Source organism: Bubalus bubalis, chromosome X (genome assembly GCF_019923935.1).
Source record: "Bubalus bubalis isolate 160015118507 breed Murrah chromosome X, NDDB_SH_1, whole genome shotgun sequence".
Classification (NCBI taxonomy): Eukaryota; Metazoa; Chordata; class Mammalia; order Artiodactyla; family Bovidae; genus Bubalus; species Bubalus bubalis.
The window spans coordinates 102,582,871-102,599,709 of record NC_059181.1 but is presented as its reverse complement, the minus strand read 5'-3'; the positions used below and the strand labels follow the sequence as shown (position 1 = coordinate 102,599,709).

The 16,839-nt window shown below is 42.4% G+C and overlaps 1 protein-coding gene across 4 annotated transcripts in view; it reads left to right on the top strand.

Moving 5' to 3' along the window:
* Positions 1 to 12,861: 12,861 nt before the first annotated feature.
* The window catches only part of PCDH11X (protocadherin 11 X-linked), a 663,770-nt gene continuing 659,792 nt past the window's right edge, over positions 12,862 to 16,839 (top strand). For all 4 annotated transcript variants that reach the window (XM_025277000.3, XM_044937390.2, XM_044937391.2 and 1 more), the window contains exon 1: positions 12,862 to 13,194. The gene's annotated coding sequence lies outside the window, so the exon portion shown is untranslated. The remainder of the gene's footprint in view (positions 13,195 to 16,839) is intronic.

The window sequence follows — 16,839 nt, the reverse complement described above, 5'->3', positions numbered from 1 at the left end:
GAGAAAAGGAAAGATACAAACATCTGAATGCAGAGTTCCAAAGAATAGCAAGAGATAAGAAAGCCTTCTTCAGCCATCAATGCAAAGAAATAGAGGAAAACAAAAGAATGGGAAAGTCTAGGGACCTCTTCAAGAAAATCAGAGATGCCAAAGGAATATTTCATGCAAAGATGGGCTCGATAAAGGACAGAAATGGTATGGACCTAACAGAAGCAGAAGATATTAAGAAGAGATGGCAAGAATACACAGAAGAACTGTACAAAAAAGACCTTCATGATCCAGATAATCACGATGGCGTGATCACTGACCTCCTGGAATGTGAAGTCAAGTGGGCCTTAGAAAGCATCACTACGAACAAAGCTAGTGGAGGTGATGGAATTCCAGTTGAGCTATTTCAAATCCTGAAAGATGATGCTGTGAAAGTGCTGCACTCAATATGCCATCAAATTTGGAAAACTCAACAGTGGCCACAGGACTAGAAAAGGTCAGTTTTCATTCCAATCCCAAAGAAAGGCAATGCCAAAGAATGCTCAAACTACCACACAATTGCACTCATCTCACATGCTAGTAAAAGGTAATGCTCAAAATTCTACAAGCCAGGCTTCAGCAATATGTGAACCGTGAACTTCCTGATGTTCAAGCTGGTTATAGAAAAGGCAGAGGAACCAGAGATCAAATTGCCAACATCCGCTGGATCATCAAAAAAGCAAGAGAGTTCCAGAAAAGCATCTATTTCTGCTTTATTGACTATGCCAAAGCCTTTGACTGTGTGGATCACAATCAACTGTGGAAAATTCTGAAAGAGATGGGAATACCAGACCACCTGATCTGCCTCTTGAGAAATTTGTATGCAGGTCAGGAAGCAACAGTTAGAACTGGACATGGAACAACAGACTGGTTCCAAATAGGAAAAGGAGTTTCTCAAGGCTGTATATTGTCACCCTGTTTATTTAACTTATATGCAGAGTACATCATGAGAAACGATGTACTGGAAGAAACACAAGCTGGAATCAACATTGCTGGAACAGATATCAATAACCTCAGATATGCAGATGACACCACCCTTATGGCAGAAAGTGAAGAGGAACTAAAGTGCCTCTAGATGAAAGTGAAAGTGGAGAGTGAAAAAGTTGGCTTAAAGCTCAACATTCAGAAAACAAAGATCATGGCATCCGGTCCCATCACTTCATGGGAAATAGATGCGGAAACAGTGGAAACAGTGTCAGACTTTATTTTTCTGGGCTCCAAAATCACTACAGATGGTGACTGCAGCCATGAAATTAAAAGACGCTTACTCCTTGGAAGGAAAGTTATGACCAACCTAGATAGCATATTCAAAAGCAGAGACATTACTTTGCCAACAAAGGTTCGTCTAGTCAAGGCTATGGTTTTTCCTGTGGTCATGTATGGATGTGAAAGTTGGATTGTGAAGAAGGCTGAGCGCTGAAGAATTGATGCTTTTGAACTGTGGTGTTGGAGAAGACTCTTGAGAGTCCCTGGTACTGCAAGAGGATCCAACCAGTCCATTCTGAAGGAGATCAGCCCTGGGATTTCTTTGGAAGGAATGATGCTGAAGCTGAAACTCCAGTACTTTGGCCACCTCATGCAAAGAGTTGACTCATTGGAAAAGACTCTGATGCTGGGAGGGATTGGGTGCAAGAGGAGAAGGGGACAACAGAGGATGAAATGGCTGGATGGCATCACTGACTCGATGGACGTGAGTCTGTGTGAACTTCTGGATTTGGTGATGGACAGGGAGGCCTGGCGTGCTGTGATTCATGGTGTCTCAAAGAGTCGGACACGACTGAGCGACTGATCTGATCTGATCTGATAGTAGTATTTAATTTTCCATGAGATGTAAGTTTAGAACAATAGCTGACAAATAAGAGTTTAATACTTTCAATATAAGTATATAATTCTTGAGGTCCTTCACTACATTTGGAGATATACCTTTCATTGTCTGTGTCACTAATTGGTGTATCTTTCAAAGTGACCACACATCCTATCTTGTAAAATACTACTGCATTTTCAGAAATTGATTCAAGCTCCCTACCCAAAGTGATCCTTGTAAAACGGGGGAAATTTATTCATTCATAAGACAGTTAGAAACCTCTGTCATTTAACAAGTTTATGACAAAGTTATTTTTAAACTTTCCGATGTTTTACTTGTAATTTTTCTATGATTGTTACATCTCTATGCTTGTTTTTGGAGAATAATTTATAATTAATGGGCATGTAAGTGTGGGTGCTAAGTAATTCAGGTGTACTCTTCAAGAATAATAACCATCGTTGAATGTCATTACTTAATGTGATGAAGTGTAAAAGGCTTAACAAACATACCGTACCCACTTAAGCATCTTCTGTAGAATAAATGGTCCAAGAATGTAAAACATAAAATGTGAGGCTAGAATCGTAAGTTATTTTGGTATTAATAGGACTTTTCTAAGAAAGATTTCTTGTTGGGATCATGAACCTTAGCCAAGCAGGTAATAGTTCACTGATACTGAGACTAGGGCACCAGGGAAATAGGTGGAAAGTAAATAATATGCCAATGCTTGAACTGATTATCAGAGCTTGCACTCTTGTCCTAGCAGTGGGTACTAAAGTGCCACTCACATATCTGAGGTAGATGGCTAACTGCACAAACTAAATCACCAGTATTGGACTTGTAGTAAAATTCAGATTTGTTAGATTCACCACAAGAACACTGAACAGTGGGTCTGAAAAGACATCAAATCTGAAAAGCCATCTGACAAGGTGGAAATTTTTGAAGGATTTTTCAGTATGACAGGATTAGGTTCAGTCTGAAGGTGAAGCTCCTTTATTGCTTTGAGCTCCAACAACAGATGTAGGGAAAATGGAGCCTAATAATAACAATATTCACAATGGAAGGAACCCAGGAACAATATTTTATTTTCATTGCCAGTTTTGTATACACATTTTTTTCCCTTAAAAGGAGAGCCCTGCTATGTTCCAAACACTTTTCCTTCCCTATCTAGCCTGACAAAAAAGATAACCATGATAGATTCAATAGTGTGCCAGACTGAATATGTGGTTAAGTTAGTCAAGAAAGAACAATTAATTCAAAGATTCAATGCATTGGTTTTTATTTTTTATTTTTTTTCCAAAAGTAAAATGAATCACCATTCTTCAACTTGTGTGGCAGGAAATCTAAAATGAATAGTTGAGACCAGCTGTATTTTGGCAACTAAGAAGAATTCTTTTTTTTTTTATGCAAATAAATTGACATTCAGCTAAGTTTCAGTAATTATGAGATAAAACTGTTCAGTCTTAAAAGAAAACAGAAACTCTATGTTGATTATCTAAATGCAGTCTAATCACTTATGGGATTTCTAAAGCACCCCAGTCAATGAAAAATGGCTCAAAGTAGTCATCTATTAAACACTTCTTTGACTAAACCACAGCCATGGTAGTTTGTTAATTATAAACAGAAACAAAACTTAAAGCAGTTTTCCTACATGTTTCAATGAAATGAACAGTATATTTGTTATCATACATTAGAAAATGTAACTGATTTTACAAACCATAAGAAAGTTAAATCTACTTACCTCATAGTCATATCTTATAATAGAAATAAAGAGGCTTAAAAAATAAAGAAGGCTAAGTGGTATGGAATTGATTCAGGATTCTTTAAAAATTTATATTTTTATCAATCCCAATATGTTGCTTTGGAAACATTATGTGATTATTTTCATAGTGTGTGTATTTCCTAAATTTAAAGCAGTCCCTGATGCTTACTTCCTGAAGATATGACAGCATAGGAGTTTTGACAGGGTGGAAAAAATTCAATCTCATTGTTAAAAGAAACAACAAAAAGGAATTTGCTTTCCTCATCAACCAAAATCTCTTTGAATTTTTCACCTCACCAGGCAATATCTGGATAACTCAAGCTAAAGCTTGTCCTAAGGAAATAAGAAGGATAGAAACCATTAATAGTATTCTGATCCTTCTACTGTTTGAAATACACAATACTTTTCCCTGCTCGTGTGCTTACATCACAATACAGGCAAATAACACAGAGATGAGAAGCCTTATCTGGTACAGTTTGCAACTACTTATCTATAAAAAAGAAAAAAATGAGAGTACAGTAGAAGTGCATTCTTTAGTAGGAAACTGTAACCTTGAGGAAAACACCACGTACCTGTATTCATTTAATTGCCTTAATCAGTGTTCAGTGCTTCAGCAAAGTTCAGTTATACACATAAGGCTGTAATTTCCAGGCTTTGATGAAAGAAAGTCAGCTGCAGTTTCGTCCTCTGCAAGTGCAAAGCTGTTCAAGCCTAGAGAGAGAGAGAGAAAATATTATATGGCATGACTATCAAACAATTTTCTCACCCCTACTTAATTATGGATGTTGTTGGAGTCTTTCTTTCATTAGAAGCCCTTTCTTGTGTATTTTTATTTCTCCTACTTCCTTCGTTGGGCTTTGGTAGTGTTTTTCCAAGAGCAGGGAACCATTTCAAACTTTTCTCAATTATTTGCCCAAGTACTATAGGAAACTTCTAATATTTTATTATTTGGGGAATGTTGAAAAGGAGTCTCAAGACTAAAAAAAAAAAGAAAGAAAAGCCTTGCAAGTCATGTCCAGGAGTGAATGGAGAAGTGTTAGTTTCTCTTCACAGGTATGCCCTTTTCAAAATTTTATAATCTATAGCAATGGAGAGAGAGGGGGAAGGGTGTTGAAAGGCTTTATTCATCCTTCTAAACCCTCACTAATAGCACCCTCTAGTGTCTCCAGTTGAGCTATGCACTTTTCTCATCAGCAAACAACAGACTTTTTTGGGGGAGTGTAATCCAAGCCTATGCCCCAACCAGTAATGCTGAAGAAGCTGAAATTGAACGGTTCTGTGAGGGCCTACAAGACCTTTTAGAACTAACACCTAAAAAAGATGTCCTTTTCATTATAGGGGACTGCAATGCAAAAGTAGGAAGTCAAGAAACACCTGGAGTAACAGGCAAATTTAGCCTTGGAATACGGAATGAAACAGGGCAAATTTAAGAGAGTTTTGTAAAGAAAAAGCACTCGTCATAGCGAACACTCACTTCCAACAACACAAGTGAAGACTCTGAACATGGACATCACCAGATGGTAAACACCAAAATCAGACTCACTATATTCTTTGCAGCCAAAGATGGAGAAGCTCTATACAGTCAACAAAAACTAGACCAGGAGCTGACTGTGGCTCAGATCATGAACTACTTATTGCCAAATTCAGACCTAAATTGAAGAAAGTAGGGAAAACCACTAGACCATTAGGTATGACCTAAATCAAACCCCTTATGATAATACAGTAGAAGTGAGAAATAGATTTAAGAGACTAGATATGTTAGATAGAGTGCCTGATGAACTATGGAATGAGGTTCGTGATATTATACAGGAAACAGGGATCAAGACCATCCCCATGAAAAACAAATGCAAAAAAGCAAAATGGCTGTCTGGGGAAGCCTTACAAATAGCTCTGAAAAGAAAAGAAGGGAAAAGCAAAGGAGAAAAGGAAAGATATAAAAATCTGAATACAGAGTTCCAAAGAAGAGCAAGAAAAGATAAGAAAGCATTCCTCAGTGATAAATGTAAAGAAATAGAGGAAAACAACAGAATGGGAAAGACGAGAGATCTCTTAAAGAAAATTAGAGATACCAAGGGAACATTTCATGCAAAGATGGGCTCGATAAAGGACAGAAATGGTATGGACCTAACAGAAGCAGAAGATATTAAGAAGAGGTGGCAAGAATACACAGAAGAATTGTACAAAAAAGATCTTCACGACGCAGATAATCACGACGGTGTGATCACTGACCTAGAGCCAGACATCCTGGAATGTGAAGTCAAGTGGGCCTTAGAAAGCATCACTACGAACAAAGCTAGTGGAGGTGATGGAATTCCAGTTGAGCTATTTCAAATCCTGAAAGATGATGCTGTGAAAGTGCTGCACTCAATATGCCATCAAATTTGGAAAACTCAGCAGTGGCCACAGGACTGGAAAAGGTCAGTTTTCATTCCAATCCCAAAGAAAGGCAATGCCAAAGAATGCTCAAACTACCGCACAATTGCACTCATCTCACATGCTAGTAAAGTAATGCTCAAAATTCTCCAAGCCAGGCTTCAGCAATACATGAATCGTGAACTTCCAGATGTTCAAGCTGGTTTTAGAAAAGGCAGAGGAACCAGAGATCAAATTGCCAACATCTGCTGGGTCATGGAAAAAGCAAGAGAGTTCCAGAAAAACATCTATTTCTGCTTTATTGACTATGTCAAAGCCTTTGACTGTGTGGATCACAATCAACTGTGGAAAATTCTGAAAGAGATGGGAATACCAGACCACCTGACCTGCGTCTTGAGAAATTTGTATGCAGGTCAGGAAGCAACAGTTAGAACTGGACATGGAACAACAGACTCGTTCCTAATAGGAAAAGGAGTACATCAAGGCTGTATATTGTCACCCTGTTTATTTAAATTATATGCAGCGTACATCATGAGAAACACTGGGCTAGAATAAGCACAAGCTGGAATCAAATTTGCCTGGAGAAATATCAATAACCTCAGATATGCAGATGACACCACCCTTATGGCAGAAAGTGAAGAGGAACTAAAAAGCCTCTTGATGAAGGTGAAAGAGGAGAGTGAAAAACTTGGCTTAAAACTCAACATTCAGAAAACTAAAATCATGGCATCTGGTCCCATCACTTCATGGGAAATAAATGGGGAAACAGTGGGAACAGGGTCAGACTTTATTTTTCTGGGCTCCAAAATCACTCCAGATGGTGACTGCAGCCATGAAATTAAAAGACGCTTACTCCCTGGAAGGAAAGTTATTACCAACCTAGATAGCCTATTGAAAAGCAGAGACATTACTTTGCCAACAGAGGTCCATCTAGTCAAGGCTATGGTTTTTCCAGTGGTCATGTATGGATGTGATAGTTGGACTGTGAAGAAAGCTTAGTGCTGAAGAATTGATGCTTTTGAACTGTGGTGTTGGAGAAGACTCTTGAGAGTGCCTTGGACTGCAAGGAGATCCAACCAGTCCATTCTGAAGGAGATCAGCCCTGGGGTTTCTTTGAAAGGAATTATGCTAAAGCTGAAACTCCAGTACTTTGGCCACCTCATGCGAAGAGTTGACTCATTGGAAAAGACTCTGATGCTGGGAGGGATTGGGGGCAGGAAGTGAAGGGGATGACAGAGGATGAGATGGCTGCATGGCATCACTGAGTCAATGGACCTGAGTCTGAGTGAACTCCTGGAGTTGTTGATGGACAGGGAGGCCTGGCGTGCTGCAATTCATGGGGTCGCAAAGAGTCGGACACAACTGAGTGACTGAACTGAACTGAACTGAGGTACAGTGAACTACTATGCTTTCTCCCATTTCTGTATCTGCAGAAAAGTATTTGCCTTTCAGCCTTATTTATGTCACCTTGAAGGAGGAAACAGACAGAGCTGGACTCCATCTTAGGCCTGTTCATGCTGATCATGCTTGGCCACCTCTCCAATGGACTCTGAACTCTTTGCTTAGTGCCCATGGAAACTACAATAGAAGGATAAGACCCCCTTCTGGACAGGGGGATTTGAAGATCACATCCAGGTTACTCATCACCTAGGAGAAAACATTCTCTAATCATCCCTGCCTCCGGACAGGTCATAAATTCTTATTGATTATTAACCGTTTGAATACATAGCACATGAATGATGGGGTTATTGTGATTGTATTTACCCTTCCTTTGTTTTATGTACGTCTCAAGGAAATTGGGGTGGGGGGTTCGGAAACGTACACCTGAGGTATAGAATATTTTCACAAATGCTGGTCGGGGTCCTTGGCATTGGGCCTGCCAGTGTAATAAACTGCACTCCACTATCTGCATTATCCTTCTGAGTGAGTTTGTTTCCCGGAATGCGTGGCTGTTACAACCTGAATGCCCAAACACTAGAAATATCAACCAATTAAATGTAAAAGTGCCTCACAAATTACGGTAGTAAAAATGTTTGGAATTGAGAAAGTACCTTGAACTGTTCAAAACATTTGCCTGCACATGATTATTTTTGTATGTCACAAATATCGTTCTCCCCCCACAACCAGACATGTATCTTTGCCTTTGTTTCTAGAGAGAATTAGAATGATTTCACTTGAGATAAAGAAAACCAATTCATAACTAAAGCCTTCCCTTTGAGCAGTCCCTAACCCATTCAGGATTATAGATTTTGTTTTGTAATTTTACTTATCTTTATTTCTTAATTTATTTCTTAACTCTTGCAGAGTGATAACTTTTAAACTAAAAGTCAAGCACTGTGCTAAGCATTTGAGGTACATTATTTTATTTAAATATCATTACAACAATTTGAGCTACATAAGATTATCATCCCCATTTTTAGATGAAAAAACTAAAGCTTCTTAGGATAGCTCTCTACAACAAAAATATAATTCAGACCACATATATAATTTAAAATTTTCTAGGAGCCCATTAAAATATTGAAAATAAGCAGGTTAAATTAGTTTAATAATATTTTACTTACTCTGTTAGTCAAAACATAAACATTTCATAATGCAATTTATGAAAAATATTACTTACATATTTCATATACATGTTTGTATGTACATGTGCTAACTCTTCAAAATAGGGTATGTATTTTATACTTACAGTGCATCTCAATTTTGGTTAGTCAAGTTTCAAATGCTCAGCAGCACATGTGGCTAGTCTCTGTCTTGTACATATAGATCTAGAGATTAATTTGCCTAAAGCTACACAACTAGAAAATGGCAGAGCCAGAATTTCAAATCTGGTTTAAAACTAAAGTTCTTTTCTAAGCATTAGGCTTTACTGCCTCTTACTAATTTTAATTGCTGTTGATGGTTAACATTAAATATGAAAAATATCACAGAGAATGTAATTTATCCATTTTTACAGTTTTCTGTCCATACAAATACCTACTTTCTCAATAACAGTGATGATTTACTGATTATAGCATTCACGTGTAATATAGGTACAAGTTGTAGTGGATGACATAAAGATGAATGGAATTTGATGTAAAATAACTAGCACATAGTTTCATCCATCTTTAAGACCTATGCATTCTCTCTCTAGACAGTGTACATGGGAAAGCAAATCACAATCAGATGGTAGACTGCTTGATAAGAGGTGTTTCAATGCAAAGGCAACCGAAATTACAGAGTATGTGATTAGCTTCATCAATCTCATATCAAGGATGCTTTTTGCCAGTGAGATGAAAATGTACATGGATAAGAGTTACCAATACTCATCTCTTTGAGGCTTCTTTTTTTAGGTCTGCACAGCTGATCAACCTTCTTCAGATTACCACATTATTTCTCAGTTTTAATCAATTCTCACTGGCCTGAGAAACATCCTAACTCATTGAAGTATTTTAATTTTCTTGTATGAGCCATTCTATAATTATATGATGATTTTATAGTTTAATTCTCAGAGATTACACATATTTCCATGTTTATGGGTAGACATTACCATAACTTCCTTTTTCCAATCTTAGTAGAACCCTGGTTAAAGTTCCAAATTGGAACACTGAATAAACAAATGCAATAAATATAGCAGTTCGCTCATGGCCTCTCCTACAAAAAAAAAAAAAAACACAATTCCTAAAGTTTCCTTTTGTTAATTATAAAATTCTTGATGTAATGCAAATTCTGAAAATGTGTAATCACACAATCTGAAGACCGTATGCTGAGGGTCAGCATAGTGAACTGGAAATGACATGGGTTTGATTTTCCCAACTCTATACTTTATAGCTGTATAATCTTGGGCATTTTACTTAGTCTCTGTGAGTCTCTGTTTCCTCACTTGTTAAAAAAAAAAAAAAAAAGCTAATAATACCTATCTCATAGAGTGGTTTTGAGGATTAGTAGGACAATGTATTGGAGAAGGCAATGGCACCCCACTCCAGTACTCTTGCCTGGAAAATCCCATGGACTGAGGAGCCTGGTAGGCTGCAGTCCATGGGTCGCTAAGAGTTGGACAGACTGAGCGACTTCACTTTCACTTTTCACTTTCATGCATTGGAGAAGGAAATGGCAACCCACTCCAGTGTTCTTGCCTGGACAATCCCAGGGACGGGGGAACCTGGTGGGCTGCCGTCTACGGGTTCGCACAGAGTCGGACACAACTGAAGCGACTTAGCAGCAGCAGGACAATATATAATAATTCAAATGGTGCATAAAAGGCATTCAGTCAAGGAATTCTCTCTGTGTGAAAGCAGAGTAGATTCCTGATCAGTCCTTTTAGAGTTAGAGCACCAAGTAAAGAGCTTTTGCTGGGTGGCCTGGCTTTTGGTTATTCCGTTGCTCATTGGTGCCACCAAGAAGAGAAAATGGGAACATTTTTCATTATTTTCAAATGTGGATTTCTGCCACTTTTATCAACAAAACTGAATTTCTCAGATGATTTTCTGGGTTACTTAGTTGAACTAGGTCTGGAAGTAATGTCTCTAATCTACAGAGATTATTTTCTACTGTATGAGACACTTAAGACTAAATGTTGTGCTATATATATAGAAGAATCCAGATTCATTGTAAAGAAAGCATGTAGCTAAAGTTTAGATTTATACTCTAAATGAAAATCCAGAGTCTGCTACTCTTCAGCGCCATGATCTTGTGCAAATCCTCAGTTCTAGAAACTGTAAAATGTAGATAATTAATATTAACCTCATAAGTCTGCCTTGATAACTTTAAATACTTCATAATATTCACTGGACAGTTCTCTCCTTTTAACACATCAATTAATTTATTTCTAATGTAGATGTTATGAATGATTATTAATGCTCTGAGAGTGAGTGCCTCCATAGCATGGCTTTGACAGACTTTCCTGGATCAATCACTGATTTTATTTTCATTGACTTCCTGCCATCATCTATGACTGAGTCTCATGTAGCAGTGCAAATCCCAAGAATCAGAGCTGTAAACTATAACCATTTGACAACTTCTGATTTCAACTCCAAGGCATCTCCTAGCTCCCAAGAAGAGGACAATGCATATGCTGGATACCACGACTAATGGAAGCAGAGTTACATGAGGAGTAAAATGTAACAGTAAATACTTCCTGTATCCTCTTTTCATGCAGACTGCACTGAACTGCGTTGCTATTATTCCTTCTGGTAGTGGCTGTAAATATTTAAAAAAGGAAAGAAAGAAAAGAAAAAGCAAGAGAAAAACAAAAGGTTATGTGAGGATTATCTGAACTAGGGTTTTATCCTTTTAAAATATCAGGAATTGGAAAGAAGGCAGTTATGAAATGAGGGATATACTGGCGAAAGAAGTCAGAAAGATTTGCCCTTCAATAATAATAATAATAACTTTCCACGAATAAGCTATTAGATAAAATCAACTCATGATAATGGGCACAAATTATCCCCTTCTTGATGTTCTAGCCCTATGCAGATGTATTCCCCCTACGATTCAGTAGACAAAAATAAAAATGAATACTGTGCTCTTGGAGCCGGAAAACATTATCTACTTTTCCTTCTTTTATTTTAGGAAAGAGAGCTTCCTCTTTCCCAAAAAGAGCAGAGCACTAGAAAGATAAGTTTTTCTATTGGTTAAGCATGGAAAACGGATGCTAAAACCTAAACCTAAAATACTACATTTTTTTCTGGGAAAAAAAATTAAAGCATTCACCTGGTTCATTCTCCAGCCACTGGGTAAATTTAAGGACTTGTTCCTTGGAGTAAGAATCAGAGTAGACCAGCTGGGAAGGTTTTGGTTGGTGTTGCTATTTGCTTGTAATTCCATAACAGGGACGGGGGAATTAGCCCTGCTTCTAGATACCCACAACCGTTCCGAGTCACAAACCAGCCAGACTGCCCCTGATCTCTCTAGTAGTCTTGGAAGACCTGGCACCGCGATGCTCGCCTGGGCGTCACCGACTAGGCAGTCGGAGTGCGCTGGCAAGCATGTCTTGCGGCTGGGTTCCTTCCTCTCCGGTATCCTTTCCTACACCACGGAAAAGAGCTGTCCAAGCCCGCGATTCTGCCTGATCCCCGGCAGAGAAGCGGCTGGACCCCACTAAAGCAGCCCAAAGCCCAAACCTGCTTAGGCTCACTCATACTTGCTCTCTGGGGTAGCCAAATGCTAGATTTTTCCCCTCACTCCTCTCTCCGCTACCCCCAGACGATCCGTCTGAAGGAAATCGAGGGACTAGACCCGGTTCACAGCAGAGTGTAATATATGCACAGACAGTCTCTCGGCTCCAACTGCAGCTTTGCCCCTACTTCCACTACTCTGCCTTAAGTATCCTTTGTATGAGACAATGGTGCTGCTGGATGCTCGTTCTCTAGCGGGACTGAGGGCGGTCAGCGGGATCGCGAGAAAAGCAAACATAACAAGAAAAATAAAACTTCTGTAAGATAATGTGAATGAGTTCAACTTAAAGGGAAGCCAAAGAGAGCAGCGAGCGGAGGACCGAGCGGAGAGGAACGTGCCCTCGGCTTCGCTCAGCAAAGCGGGAAGCCGGAAAGCGGCGCGTTTTTCCCAGCAGCGGGTCCCGAACACGAGGGTGCAGCCAGAACGCTTTCTGCCGCCTGCTTGGGGCGGCGAACAGTAACTTCCTAAGCTTACCTCCATCTCGCCCCCGCCCTTCTTTCCCGGTTGCCCGTCAGCCGGGAGGGGCCTCCCCCGAAGCGGTGGGGGATGTGGGGTGCAAGGAGTGGGGACCAGAGGTGGGTACCCAGCAGTTGGTGCTGCGCCATCCCCTCCCAGCAGGCGGCCAGGGCACTGGTTCGCTTCTCTCCCCCCGCCCGCCTTCCACTCGCTCACCCCCCTTCCTTCCCCCTTCTCTCCCTCTATCGAGTCCCTCCCCCTCGCCATTGAAAAGGGCTGGCTCGGCCCCGGCTCCTTGCAGTCGGCGAACTGTCAGGGCAGGAGGAGCCGTGAGCTTGAGCTGCACGCAGCGACCCGCGCGGCAAAGCGGAAAGCCAGCTGAAACAGAGTGCGTAGAGTGGCAGCGGCAACGGCGTCACAGACAGCCTGAGCAACCCCAGGCAATCCGGGCGGCCCAATCAGCCTAAAAGGAAGACTTTGAGACTCCAACTGCTCCGCGGACTGCGAGCTGTGGCGGCAGAGCCCCGCTACAGCAATCGCAGTCTCCGTGGAGCGAGCAGAAGCTTTTTTTTTTTTTTTAAACCTACCACCTCATTTCTACTCTAGTGGCGTGGACAACAAGGTAAGTATCCGGTCCCGGGGCCAGAACAGAGTGCACCGTGTGAAGCGTGAGTCCCGCACTTAGTGTGCGGAGGTTCCGGCTGCCTGCTCTCAGGGTCTTGATTAGGACCACAGAGTGGTTTTAGAAACTCTTCCCGTGTCCTCCCTTCCCCCTTCCCCCATCTCTTCCCTGGATTTAAGAGCAAACCCCGGAGGTGAGCGCAGCTAGAATCTCTTTTTGGCATAGCCACCAGTCGGCTTGCCTTGGTTACTTTAAGAAAACACTTCTGTCAGAAAAGTGTCCGCGCGTGAATTTGCCCGACATTGGCCGTGCAAAAAGGTCTTTCGCTTTAACGGACACAGCTTCAGCGAAGCTGAGACAAACTCTCAAGATTAGAGCAGGGGTTGAGAAAAGATCACACTCCAGATTCTCGGGTTAGCCAGGAGAAGCGGTCTTAACCGAGCGGCAAAGCCCGGAGCCCGCTCCGGACTTCTCGCGTGGTCTGGCACCGCTGCACTCCCATCTCTGGGGGCTCCAGGTCTGGATCCTTGCCAGGTTGGCCCTAGTCCTTGGGGACCCGACCCTTGGCGCAGAGAGGAGATCGCAACGCACCACTGAGCGCTCAGGGTCTCCAATGTAATTTCGCCTGCCCCTCGCCTCCCCGCCCTTCCTTCCCGCCCTACTTCTGGGGCCGTGCTCAGTCAGCACCTGCTGGATATGGAGATGGTAGGTGTGGAAAATTCTGCCTAGCTTTTTTTTTTTTTTAAAGAAACGTCTTACAGTCTCGTAGCCGAAAAACGCATCGTTTTCTCATTAAAAAAAAAAAAAAAAAAAAAAAAAAGACTTTCTAGGAGCTTAGCCAAACATAAAGGGACTGCTCTTTCTCCAAAATAAATGACTTTTCAGCCCTTAGCCAAAACCCGCTTAGCTATCTCATAAATGAATGACGTTGACTAAGATTGGACCGAGAAACAGTTTATGTGTCCATAAAGGAATTAACTTTTAAAGCGCGTAGCCATAAAACAGTCCTGTTTCGCGAAAATGAATGCCTCTTAAGAGAGTCTTCAGAAAAGGTGACTATTTAAAAAGGCATAGCCGCAAATGAGTCTTTTCTTGAGACTTAGAAGAGCGGAGCGGCAGTCTGCCCTCGATTGGAAACACGACTTGAACGTGCACTCTTAGCCTCAAATTGACATCCTCCCCTTGCAAAAAATAAAGGGGGGAGGTGCCACTTTTGAAGAGTGTATAGCACCAGCCACTTCCTTTCCTTCCCTAAGGAAAGACTTATAGAGCTCAACTGCAAATGGCCTCTTCCGCGCTTCACTGCTTTGGCCGCCTTTGGGTTGCGGGGCGCAGGAGTGCGCCTGTTGAGTTCGTGTGCCCGCGCGTCTGAGGGCTTGCCTTGGAGTCTCCCAGCGGGGTACCTTTCTAAAAATGTTGGCTGGGGCCTGGGAATCGAAACTTGCGCCACTGCGGCACAAATTCACAAAGCAAAAGACTTGAGAGAAGAGAGGCGAGGACAAAAGAATAAATAAAATTGAACTGGGAGAACCAAACAAAAGCGAGTCCTTGCGTGGAAACATCTTCAGGTTGGGTTTAAACCTCACATAGGAACCGTTTCTGTGCGAAGGAGAGTGTGTGGAAGAAAGTGTTTAAACGTGGGGATAGACGGTGAGGGGGACAGGAAATAATGGGAGGGGGCGATGGTGTTGGGAGAGCTGCTTTGGTGCTCTTAACGTTGCAACAAGGAAACAACCTGAGGAGCCTACCGAGAATACTGAACAGTGAGCAAAACACCGGACAAGGTAGCCTCGCTGTACACTAAAGCGACTCCCTCCCGTCACTTAAAGGTTAAAACAGGTGTGACTTAAAAAAAAAAAAAAAAAAAAAAAGATACTTGAGGGCACCTTCTGAACTTGGTGAACTTAGAATTTCACTCTTAATCTTGTCTCAAACAATCACGGCAGGAAAGCTCAGCCTCAGAGCTGACCTTTCGCTGGGTAGGGGGGTGAGGCATTTGAAAGCAAGTCGAAGTAATAGTAGTATTTGTACATGTTCCCCCCTTTCTTGCCTTTGTCTGGTTCATCAGAGGAAAGCGCGGACGGTGTGCGGGCTGCTCTGACGAATGAACCCAAAGATGGACGCGCTAAGGTCTAAAGATACCTTCCTTCCTCCGCTAAATTAAGAATTGCCGTGCTCAGCTCACGCGGGCTGAATCTGGTCGCCACCGCGTTGCGCCTGCCAAGCGGCGAGGGAGCGCCTACGCCAGCGAGGCCTGAGAACCTTGTTCTCCAGTAGCTTTGGCACGGGCAGCCCCTCCTTCTGGCAATGATGTCAGCCCCAGAACGGCTCAGCGGGCCGAGAGGAGGCTGAGCGAGCGGCCCAGCCCCGCGCCCTCCCTGTGCGCAGCCGCCCTCGCTTCTCTCGGCCTCCTTCCCGCGCTCTAGCTCTCGGCCCCTCCTTCCGGCTCCCTTGCCGAGGCGCCGGGGGCGGGGGGTGGAGGGGTTACTGCAGCCTGGGCCAGGGCAGATTTTGAACCCCGGAATCTAATACAGATTTAGGGTCTTTCTGCACTCCTTCCCTCCGTTTCCCTGTTCCCCACGACCCCCACCCAATGGCCTCGCTCCTTTTCAGCTTCCACCTTCACTATTCAACGTGAATCCACTTATTTAGCTTCGTTCTGGAGGGCAAGTTTTAAAGATGAAATAATAACAGTTACTAGCATTAAATTTCCACTGTTATCTGTCCTCCCCGGGTGATATGAAGACTGGAATCCTTAAAATCTTGTGGCTCTTTGCCTTCAACAGAGTAAGCCCCCTAGAAGGCGAAGTGGGTCTTATTCCCAGTGAAATGGTGCGGTGGGGAAGGAGGGCGATCGGAGGTGGGCTTGCACTGTGTGGAGGGTCCCCTTTCAGTGAAAGAAGGGACTGAAGATTGGAAGTTGCGGAAAGGCTCTGAGGGCTGCTGCCGCAGGGGAGAGGCCACCGTCCTCTTTATTATAAGGCTGCGCAGTCACTTCCAGAGGCCGGAGCGCCAAATTGGGAACGTTCAGGAATGGGGTTTTACAAGACGGAAGCCCGCTGCGTCTTCCTTTCTGAGTTTGCTCTTCTCCTTTTACGGAGCAAACCCCTGCTTCCCGGAATTGGAGGCTAATCAGTTTTCCCTGATTACGGACAATTCTTTCTTTAGCTCTGGGAGAAGGACCGCAGCGCGCCCTTGGAGAAGGCTGTACAGGGCAAGAAGGAGGGGCTGAGGCAGGGTGTGTGGAGGCATCTGGGCCTCGGAACTGAGCTTCCTTTCCAAGGAAATTACCATCAGAGGGGATCGCAATAAAAAGCTTACCTACTGAATGTATTTTGGTTTGGAGGTAGGTAGGGGATTTTGGGGAAAAGGGAGCAGAAGCAGAGAATTCTTCCGTTTTGTAAATCTAGGGTTTTGTGTATCAGCAAAAGCAGCAAAAAAGTTCCTATGCGTTTGCAATACAGGAATGGAAAGAAAACTCAGACCAAGCATAAAAGTGCATTCATTTTCTAGGGTTCAATAATTTGCTTAGGGTTGAAAGGAGCCCCCCTTTAAAAAATAATCACCTGAATGCAATTCTGATGGATGTCCAAGCCGTGTTGGGTTTTGGCAGCTGGGAGTCCTGGCAGAAGGAATTGCAGTTTA